The sequence below is a fragment of the Polyergus mexicanus genome, unplaced genomic scaffold (genome assembly GCF_030449975.1).
Source record: "Polyergus mexicanus isolate NDT 795.1 unplaced genomic scaffold, iyPolMexi1.0 SCAF_11, whole genome shotgun sequence".
NCBI classification, from domain to species: Eukaryota; Metazoa; Arthropoda; class Insecta; order Hymenoptera; family Formicidae; genus Polyergus; species Polyergus mexicanus.
The window spans coordinates 6,030,959-6,040,958 of NW_027223331.1; positions in this window are offsets into that span (position 1 = coordinate 6,030,959).

The following is a 10,000-nucleotide window of genomic DNA, read 5'->3' on the forward strand; positions in this document are numbered from 1 at the left end:
AGATCGAGAACTAGAACCGAGGTAGCTGAAGAGCTTTCGTTGTACTTGCGAGATGTCTTACCACCCAAAGTTAGGCGCAGAGCGGGACCCCAGAGGCGTGCGCGTGAAGAACTAACTAGGAAACAGGCTCGGAGAGAAGAGTACGCCAAGATCCAAGACCTATGGAGGAAAAATAGAACTAGATGCCTACGACTGTTACTTGATGACATCACGGACATCCAGATACCATCTCAGGACGTAATGATCCCTTATTGGAAGACGATCATGTCAAGTAAGCAGCAAACTGCACCCGAAGCGGAACTCTTCCGACCCGTTGTTGCGCCGCTCTGGGGCCCAGTAACTCCTGTAGAGATTAGAAAATCTTTTCCTCCAAACACCACTGCTGCTGGCCCTGATGGTCTTAGTGCTAGGTTTATCAGGAAAATCCCGATGGATGTCCTGGTCAGGGTCCTAAATATAATTATGTGGTGCGAGCAGGCTCCGCTACATCTTTTGGAGTCGCGAACAACGCTCATTCCTAAGAAATCCAAAGCAAGAGAGCCAGGAGACTTTAGGCCGATTACGGTGTCCTCGGTATTGGTGAGGACGCTTCATAAGGTCTTAGCAACGAGGATGGCCCGAATGATCAAGCTCGATCAGCGTCAGAGAGCCTTTCGTCCCACTGATGGATGTACGGACAACACGTAAGCAGCAAACTGCACCCGAAGCGGAACTCTTCCGACCCGTTGTTGCGCCGCTCTGGGGCCCAGTAACTCCTGTAGAGATTAGAAAATCTTTTCCTCCAAACACCACTGCTGCTGGCCCTGATGGTCTTAGTGCTAGGTTTATCAGGAAAATCCCGATGGATGTCCTGGTCAGGGTCCTAAATATAATTATGTGGTGCGAGCAGGCTCCGCTACATCTTTTGGAGTCGCGAACAACGCTCATTCCTAAGAAATCCAAAGCAAGAGAGCCAGGAGACTTTAGGCCGATTACGGTGTCCTCGGTATTGGTGAGGACGCTTCATAAGGTCTTAGCAACGAGGATGGCCCGAATGATCAAGCTCGATCAGCGTCAGAGAGCCTTTCGTCCCACTGATGGATGTACGGACAACACGTAAGCAGCAAACTGCACCCGAAGCGGAACTCTTCCGACCCGTTGTTGCGCCGCTCTGGGGCCCAGTAACTCCTGTAGAGATTAGAAAATCTTTTCCTCCAAACACCACTGCTGCTGGCCCTGATGGTCTTAGTGCTAGGTTTATCAGGAAAATCCCGATGGATGTCCTGGTCAGGGTCCTAAATATAATTATGTGGTGCGAGCAGGCTCCGCTACATCTTTTGGAGTCGCGAACAACGCTCATTCCTAAGAAATCCAAAGCAAGAGAGCCAGGAGACTTTAGGCCGATTACGGTGTCCTCGGTATTGGTGAGGACGCTTCATAAGGTCTTAGCAACGAGGATGGCCCGAATGATCAAGCTCGATCAGCGTCAGAGAGCCTTTCGTCCCACTGATGGATGTACGGACAACACGTTCCTGCTAGATCTGGTGCTGCGATATCACTTTGAGAAACATAGGCCCCTCTATCTGGCGTCCATTGATATTGCTAAAGCCTTTGACTCGGTTTCTCACGAGACAATAGGGCAAACTCTAAAAATAATGGGCCTTCCACCGCCCATGGTTAGATATGTCCTCGATGTGTATAGGCGCAGTGATACCAGACTTTGCTGCGGGGCTTGGCAGTCAGATAAGATTCACCCGTCATGTGGAGTCAAACAGGGTGACCCGATGTCGCCAGTGATCTTCAACATGGTTATTGATCGTCTCCTGACAGGATTGCCTGTCGAAGTTGGGGCAAGAATAGGAAGTCAGGTCTTGAATGCAGCCGCATTTGCGGACGACCTGCTCCTGTTTGCTACGACACCTGTAGGCTTGCAGTCCCTGCTGAACAAGTCAGTGGCTTTCCTGGATGGGTGCGGACTGAGGATCAGCACATCAAAGAGCATGACGGTGGCCCTCCGCAGTGTCCCACGGGAGAAGAAGACGGTAGTTGATAGAGAAGCCGTCTTCTTATGTCAGGACAGGATACTTCCATCCCTAAAGAGGTCCGACGAGTGGAGATATCTTGGAATCCCTTTTACACCCGAGGGAAAATGTAGGGCGAATGTTGTTCCGGATCTGAATACGTCCATTCAGAAACTGACGAGAGCTCCGTTAAAACCCCAGCAAAGGCTGTTTGCTCTGAGGACTATGGTCATACCGAGCCTATACCATCGGCTCCAGCTTGGCAGCACTACATCAGGTCTGCTTCGTAGGTGTGATCGAATGGTGAGGCAGGCAGTTAGGCAGTGGGTGAATCTGCCGTCGGACACCCCCAACGCGTACTTCCATGCGACTGTTCGTGATGGCGGCCTTGGATTACCCGCCGTGAGATGGATCGTACCACTGCAGCGGTACCAGAGATTGCAAAGCATGGACATGTCAGCCGAAGCGTTGCAGGGCGACCCTGGAGGTTTCTTGCGGAAGGAACTTAGGCGGTGTCAGGATAAGTTAGGAGAGATTCCGGAGCTTACAACCAGAGCGATGAATGATCGGTGGTCTCGTCTTCTGTATGAGAGTGTGGATGGCGCAGGTCTCCGTGAGTCTAATAAAGTCCCCCAGCAACACTCTTGGGTGCAGGATGGCACTAGATTCCTGTCGGGTAGAGACTACCTTCAGTCCTGTAAACTCAGGATTAATGCACTACCGACTAAGTCCCGAACAACAAGAGGACGCCCATGGGAACGTGGATGCAGAGCCGGGTGCAGAAATCCTGAGACGCTGAACCACATCTTACAGCAGTGCCATAGAACTCACGGAGGCCGAATCAGAAGGCATGATGTACTCGCATCCTACGTGGCGAGATCCCTCGAGATGCAGGACTATTCTGTGCAGGTGGAGCCGCGCATAGTTACCGAAGTCGGAGTTCGGAAGCCGGATATTGTGGCAAAGCTAGGTCAGACGTTGCTGGTGGTGGATGCACAAGTCATTAACGATCAGTACGACTTGGATAGGGCGCATCAAAATAAGATCGATTATTACACCCCTCTTGAAAACCAACTCAAAGAAGACTACAATGTCAGGAACGTAGTATTCACGTCTGTCACACTATCCTGGCGCGGTGTGTGGAGTACTAAGTCAGCGAACAGCCTGCTGACCCTGGGTGCGGTGCGGAAGAAGGCACTGAAGCTTCTGTCAACGCGAGTCATTGTTGGAGGACTCGCATGCTTCCATGTCTTTAATAAGTCAACCGCGGTGCGGGGATGAAGGAGCGGAACTTGATGGAGGCCGCGTAGACGATGTTGCTGCGGCTTGGAATGGCAGCGCTCTGTCATCTGACATAATGTCATGGATACAGAGATGTACTATGATTGGAAAAAAAAAAAAAAAAAAAATAGCCAAATGCCTCGTCATCTAATTAGTGACGCGCATGAATGGATTAACGAGATTCCCACTGTCCCTATCTACTGGGAGTTACCGTGGCTCTCCTAAGGACGTCCGGGTGACGCTCTTTACTGACCCTTGCGCCGGTGCTGGTGATCCACGGGTCCGTTGGATCCCGGCCCGCGCGGGTGATGTTCTGAGTCGATCTCGGGGTCTGAGAGTCGGGGTTGGAACGTGATGCGAATCGCTATGCGATGCGAAATCGCGTAGCGATATCAGTCTTCTAGTTAGGACCTCTAGCCTCTCGCGTTCAAGTTGTGCATCCACCTTCTCGTGGTACTCCTGAAAACGCCACCTACTTTGGAAAGTAAGATTCGGTAGGTGTCGGCTGAGTGATGTCACAGCGAAGTTTTCCCCCCTTTTCCGCACAGTCATGAGCCGGCATCAGTGATACTATGACCCTCTGATGGACGTCCGGGTGACGCTCTCTACTGATCCTTGCGCCGGTGCTGGTGATCCGGATTGATCCACCAGATCCCGGCCCGCGCGGGTGATGTTCTGAGCCGATCTCGGGGTCCGGGATTGTCGTGGTTGAAATCTGATGCTAATCGAATGGCTCTCAAGTGACAGCGTCCTTCCTGTCTTCCCTCTCACACACCTTCCGCACTTCCCGGCAGCCCATCTCCATCCGTTCGTCTCTATTGTTCTTCGGTGCAGTAGAGAGGAACAGGGGTTGTCAATACTCGCCCACCGGGCCCTGCGCTTCTGAGGTCTTTGGCCCAGCGGCGACGGAACCGGTGGTTACTAATCTTTTCTTTTCTTTTCAGGTCTCCCCATACCTTTAGGAAAGCCACCCCTCTCTCTCTCTCTCTTTATCACCCCTCTTTAACAATACTTACTAACACTACTAACACTCATCACTCTTCTTTCTCTTTTTCGTCCCTCTACTCTCTTTCCCTCCTGAGCTAAAAGCTCTCACCTCAACCCCTTTTTCACTCCTTTTCGTACTATCTCTTTTGCTATCGCTTTTCTATCTCTATACTCTTTTCTCATTTACTTGCATAAAACAGCATGCAACGCTACGAGTCGGTGCCAGCATTGCTGGCCGAATGGCTCTAATGTAGCAACACACACACACATACACTCTCTCACACACTTACATTCTCTTTCTCTCTCTCTCCCTTTTCTTTCTCTCTTTTTCTTCCTTCTTTATTCCTTTCCTCTATTTCCTTAAACAGCATGTATCGCTACGAGTCGGTGTCAGCATTGCTGACCAAATGGCTCTTACGTAGCAACACACACACACACACGTTCTGTTTTTCTATCTCCTCTTTCTCCCCCTATTCTTTCTTTCTTTACTCCACTCCAATTAACAACTCTCACTAACAACTTCATTACTAACACTTTCATTGATCTGTCTACTCTGTCGCTTTTACCAATCCCTTAATACAGCATAGCTACGAGTCGGTGTCAGATTGACCAAATGGCTCTTATGTAGCGAGCGCACCTAGAAGCGTTGGTGGAACGTGTCTGTGGCCTTGTGGGCAACGCACTTTTAAGAAGTGGGGAGCCTGCAGTGGCTAAGGTCACGTTCCCGTACTCGGCTTTCCTATCCTTTCTTCATCCAATCTCCCGGCAGCCCATCCCCATCCGTTTGTCTCTGTTGTGCCTCGGTACAGTGGAGAGAGACAGGGGCTGTTGTATTCACCTACCGGGCCCTGCGCTTCTGAGGTCTCAGACCCAGCGGCGACGGAACCGGGGGTTACTAATACTTTTCTCTTTTCAGGCTTCCATCCTTTGTCGTTTTTCATTATTATCGCCCGGTCGTTTGTTTCCAACTCGTCCGTTGTGGTAGGAAAATCGACGCATTAGAAATAGATAGATAGGTAGGCGTTTCCTCCTAATGGCGCCCGTCTTAAGGCTAAGGTCAAGGATCGTGCCGATGGTCTGAATGGCCGCGAAGACGAAAAATCGCGGTCGCTAGCGGTCCACCACCTCGGGGTACCTGCTGTCCCCCCGTTGTATTTAGGCTTGGCGGCGTAATGGTGGCTCTGCGCTGCTCGACTTCTTTTCCACCGTACTCGTGGGAACAAAAAAAATGATGAATAATTTTCTAAAAATTTTGGTGAGGAGGAGTGCCCGCCTGGCAGATCGCTTCCCGCCAGGTGCGGCTGCTAATAGGGAGGCAAGGGACGTGCCTGTCGTCGAGTCGCGAGTACGCTCGTGCGCGCGCTTGGAGACAGCCTCCGCTTCCTCGAGAGCGCCTCACCAAGCTGTGCCCGAGCGATTCCGCGACGTAAAACGACTTTGCGCACAGCCCCAAGGTTGCGGCCTTCGCGCCGTTCGAGTTTTGTTAACGCGATGCGATAATAGGAACAGCTTAATAAGGTCTTCACCGGCAATCATCGACCGGGAAGAAGAAATTAGGAATAGGGAATCTAGCACAAAATTAGTATCCGCGATTAGACCCGCGATTAGTTCCGCGAATAGTCCCGCGAAAAACCCCGCGGTAGAAAATAAGATTAGATACGCGAATGTTTCCCAATTAGAACCCCATAGTGTATGTGATCCGGGTTCCTCTTCGCAGCCGCAGCAACAAGCTCCGGCAAGTAGCGTCCCCTTTTCCTCATTTGCGTCCACGGGAGTGAGGATACTGCAGCTGAACATGAGGCGTTCAGCTGTAGTTACGGGTGAGGTGCGTCAGCTTGTCGCCGAAAAGCGACTTGACGTCCTGTTATTGCAGGAGTTGCACGTCAAGAAGCATGGCAAGAGCCACACCTTCGTTGGCTTAGGGAAGAATATGAGGGTAGCTGCTGTATGCTCAGAACGCCCCTGGGCTGCAGTGGCAGTCTGTAACCCTCAATTCCAAATGGTGTTTGTCTCGCAGCTTAGCACGACACATTGCGTCTGTGTGGAAGTGCAGGCTCCCAATTTTTCTTTCTACGTCGCATCGTGCTACTTCCAGTACAGCGACGAGATAGAGAAATACCTCAGACACCTCGAAGTGGTGCTTCATTCGCTGAGGGGGAAGAGATTGTTAGTGGCAGTAGACGCCAATGCTCGGTCGTCACTCTGGGGTCTCCAAGAGACAGACGAAAGAGGTGCGAAATTTGAAGACCTCATCCGAGCATATGGAGTAAACGTGGTGAATGATGTCGGACAGGGACCCACCTTTTGGACGGCAAGAGGTTCGTCTTTCATCGATGTAACCTTGACGTCGTCCTCCATGAACAAATTCATCAATGATTGGAAGGTGAGGCCCGACTGGACGACCAGCGACCACAACGCAGTCGACATCAGATTGAGGGTGCCAAAGGGGTCAGGTGGAGATCGGGGTGCCGCGAACATGAGGTTTGACACTCGTCGGGCTGATTGGGAGCGGTTCTCCGAGAGCTTGACTGATCTTTCAAGATCGAGACTGGAGGTCCTCGATGTCCGTTCTGCGAATAGAGTAGATGAGATGGCGGAGACGTTGGCAGCGGTACTCACCGAAGCCTGTTCCGCGTCGATGCCAAGAAAAAGACGATTTAGGAAGTCCAACCCGTGGTGGACGGTCGAATTAACTATACTCAAAAAGGGAGTATACAGAAAGAGGCGTGCACTCCAGAGAGGGCGGGACAAGCCCACTTACCTTTCTCTGAAGTTGGAATACCGCTCTTCTTTGCGGAAATACGGCAGAGAGGTGAGGAAAGCGAAGCTTGCGAGCTGGCGGAAGTTTGTCACATCGCACGGTAACTCGGAGCCCTGGGGATTCGTATATAAACTCCAGGCGAGAAAACTCCAAGTTGAGGGGGTGCTCAGCACACTCCGGTGTGGCGAATATTCCACGAAGACTTTAGAGGAGACCGCCGGCTACCTCCTAGACGTGCACACTCCGGATGACCGGGAACAGGATGACACGTTCGAACAACGTGAAATTCGTCTCGCTTCGAAAGTTTCCCCCGACACGGTCGACGCCTCATTCTTCACGGCGGCAGAAATGGCTGTAGCGGTGAAAACTTTTAAAAATAATAAGGCTCCAGGAATGGACCTTATTGAGGTTGCGGTTTTGAAAGCCGCTTGTAGGATAATTCCCGGTCAGTTTCTTAGATTATTTAACGGATGCCTTCAGTGGGGCGTCTTTCCCTCAATCTGGAAGGAGGGCTCGCTTCGAGTCCTTCTGAAGGGTGAGGACAAGGACGAGAAGGATCCGAAATCCTATAGACCCATCTGTCTCCTCTCCGTAGTAGGAAAACTTTTCGAGAAACTTCTCAAAACCCGCCTCATGGACGCGTCACTGGCACCGGGTAGGGTCTCCGATCGACAGTTCGGTTTCATGCCCGGAAGGTCGACGGAGGATGCTGTTGTGGAGTTGCGGCGTATGGTTTCTGCCTCTGAAAAGAGGTACGCCGTCGCGCTTCTCTTCGACATCTCCGGGGCTTTTGACAACGTCTGGTGGCCTCTTGTACTAGCTAGTTTAAAAGAACGGAATTGCCCGCGGAACGTCTTCGAAGTCCTCCGAAGTTATTTCGAAAATCGGACAGTAAAAATCGCGTTCGGTGCTACAGAGGTGTCCAAGCGGGCCGCGAGGGGGTGCCCACAAGGTTCCGTCCTCGGTCCGACTTGTTGGAACCTCATGTTCGACGGCCTTCTGCGGCTCCTAGAAGGCTTGGTCGAAAATCGGTTTGCCGCGTACGCGGATGATCTCGTTGTTGTTATAAACGGGGATTCGCGAAACGAAATCGAATCTGAAGGCCAACGGGTGGTCAACGCGATCGTAAATTGGTGCGAGTCCGCGAAGCTTCAGATCTCCGAACGCAAGACTGAAGCTATAATATTAAAAAGCGCCGCGATAAATAGAAACCATATAGGCAGACGGGGAGGAGCACGTCCGGATAGGAAGCGTAGAAACAATAAAAAGATCGCGACTCTCGAAAGTAGGCCACCTATAATAAAAATCAAAAACACGAAGATAGGGTTTAAACAGACCGTCAAATATCTTGGCGTTTATATAGATAAATTCCTTAAAGTTAGAACGCATTGCCAATATTTGAAAAACAAAGTCGGGATACTCTTCCAAAAGCTAGGTGCGTTAGCGAGAGCCAACTGGGGCCTAAGATTTAGGGCACTATCCGCAATTTACCGGGGAGTGTTCGCACCGACGGTGGCTTATGCGGCCGCGGGGTGGGCAGACCTGTGTACGGAGAGTGACGTTAGGATTTTAAAAGCCTTGCAGCGCCGGGTCCTCATTTCGACTACCGGCTCATATCGCACGGCATCGTGGGAATCGCTTTGTGTAGTCGCGGGAGCAATGCCAGTCGACATATTATTAAAAGAAAATATCGCGCGTTATCAAATCAGAATAGGGAAAAAAGCCAAGATCGGGAATATAGAAATCTCCGCCGAAATAGGGAAAAATAACGCTTTCGCTGAAATTAGGGAAGAAGCGACGAACATGTGGCAGACCAAATGGGCTTCTTCCAGCAAGGGTCGTACCACGTTCGCCTTTTTCGGGGACGTACGCCGTAGACTGGCTACACCGTCCCTGGAAACAAATCATTGGAGCACGCAGGTCCTCACTGGACACGGAGATTTCCGAGCACGCCTCAAATCGCTCAATCTCGTGGACAGTGACGCGTGCATATGTGGGAGTGGAACAGACACGGTGCAACACTTCTTGTTGGACTGTCCACTCTTCGATGCGCAGAGAGAGGCTCTACGCGATATGGTTCCGCAAAGCGAGTGGCGATGGCCGGAGACGGCGCACTTCTTAGTGTCGAGCTCAGAGGCCTACGCGGCATTCGCTGGTTTTTGCTGCGAGTCCCTTTGGCTAAAGGGATTCGAATCGTAAAACGTTAGAGAAAAAGGTGTAGGGTAAAGGTCATTCAGCTGAAAAAGTCGGAGTCTTCAGTTATGAGAGGGCGGTCCCGTAATCTTCTCGGATATGCCGCATTCTCGAATGATCTTCGCGTCGCGTAATTTTAAGTTAGAAGGAAATATAGGCAGGTAGATAAGTTTCCCAAAAACCCTTATCCAATGGCTTCCAAGTCATTTCCTTCACCCCCATCTTATCCCTATCCAGTTTCCTTCCTCAACTTCCGCCCATAACAGGGTCAGGGCGTGTATCCGGGTCGGGATACAATGGACAGGCCTCCCCGTGGTTCCCCGTGGGCGCGTCTATAAGCGAGAAGGGGTCTCTGCGTCGTCTGCAAGCGTGTAGACCGGCGGTCTGGGCCCTGGGAAGGAAGGTGGGCTTAAGGCGCGGCTAAACTGTCCATCCTGCGCATAAGATCCCGCAGGCGCTGCTGGATTTTTCCATCGCCCGTCTCGGGGCAACGTCGCTAGACAGTGGAGCCATGGTGGTTGTTGTGTGTGCCCGATAGGGCGAGGAAACAGGAGTGCGTCCTTTTCGGAGGGCGTGCTTTAACATTAACTGTCCCTATCTACTGCTCCCGGATTGGATGGCTTTCAAAATGAGATCATCGTGGCCCTCTGGAGGTGTAAGGCGGAGGTAATCTATCATCTCCTAAATAACTGTCTAAGAAGCGCTTATTTTCCAAAGGCGTGGAAAGCTGCCTCTCTTAAGTTTATCTTGAAGGACAAAAGTAAAGACAGGACAAAAC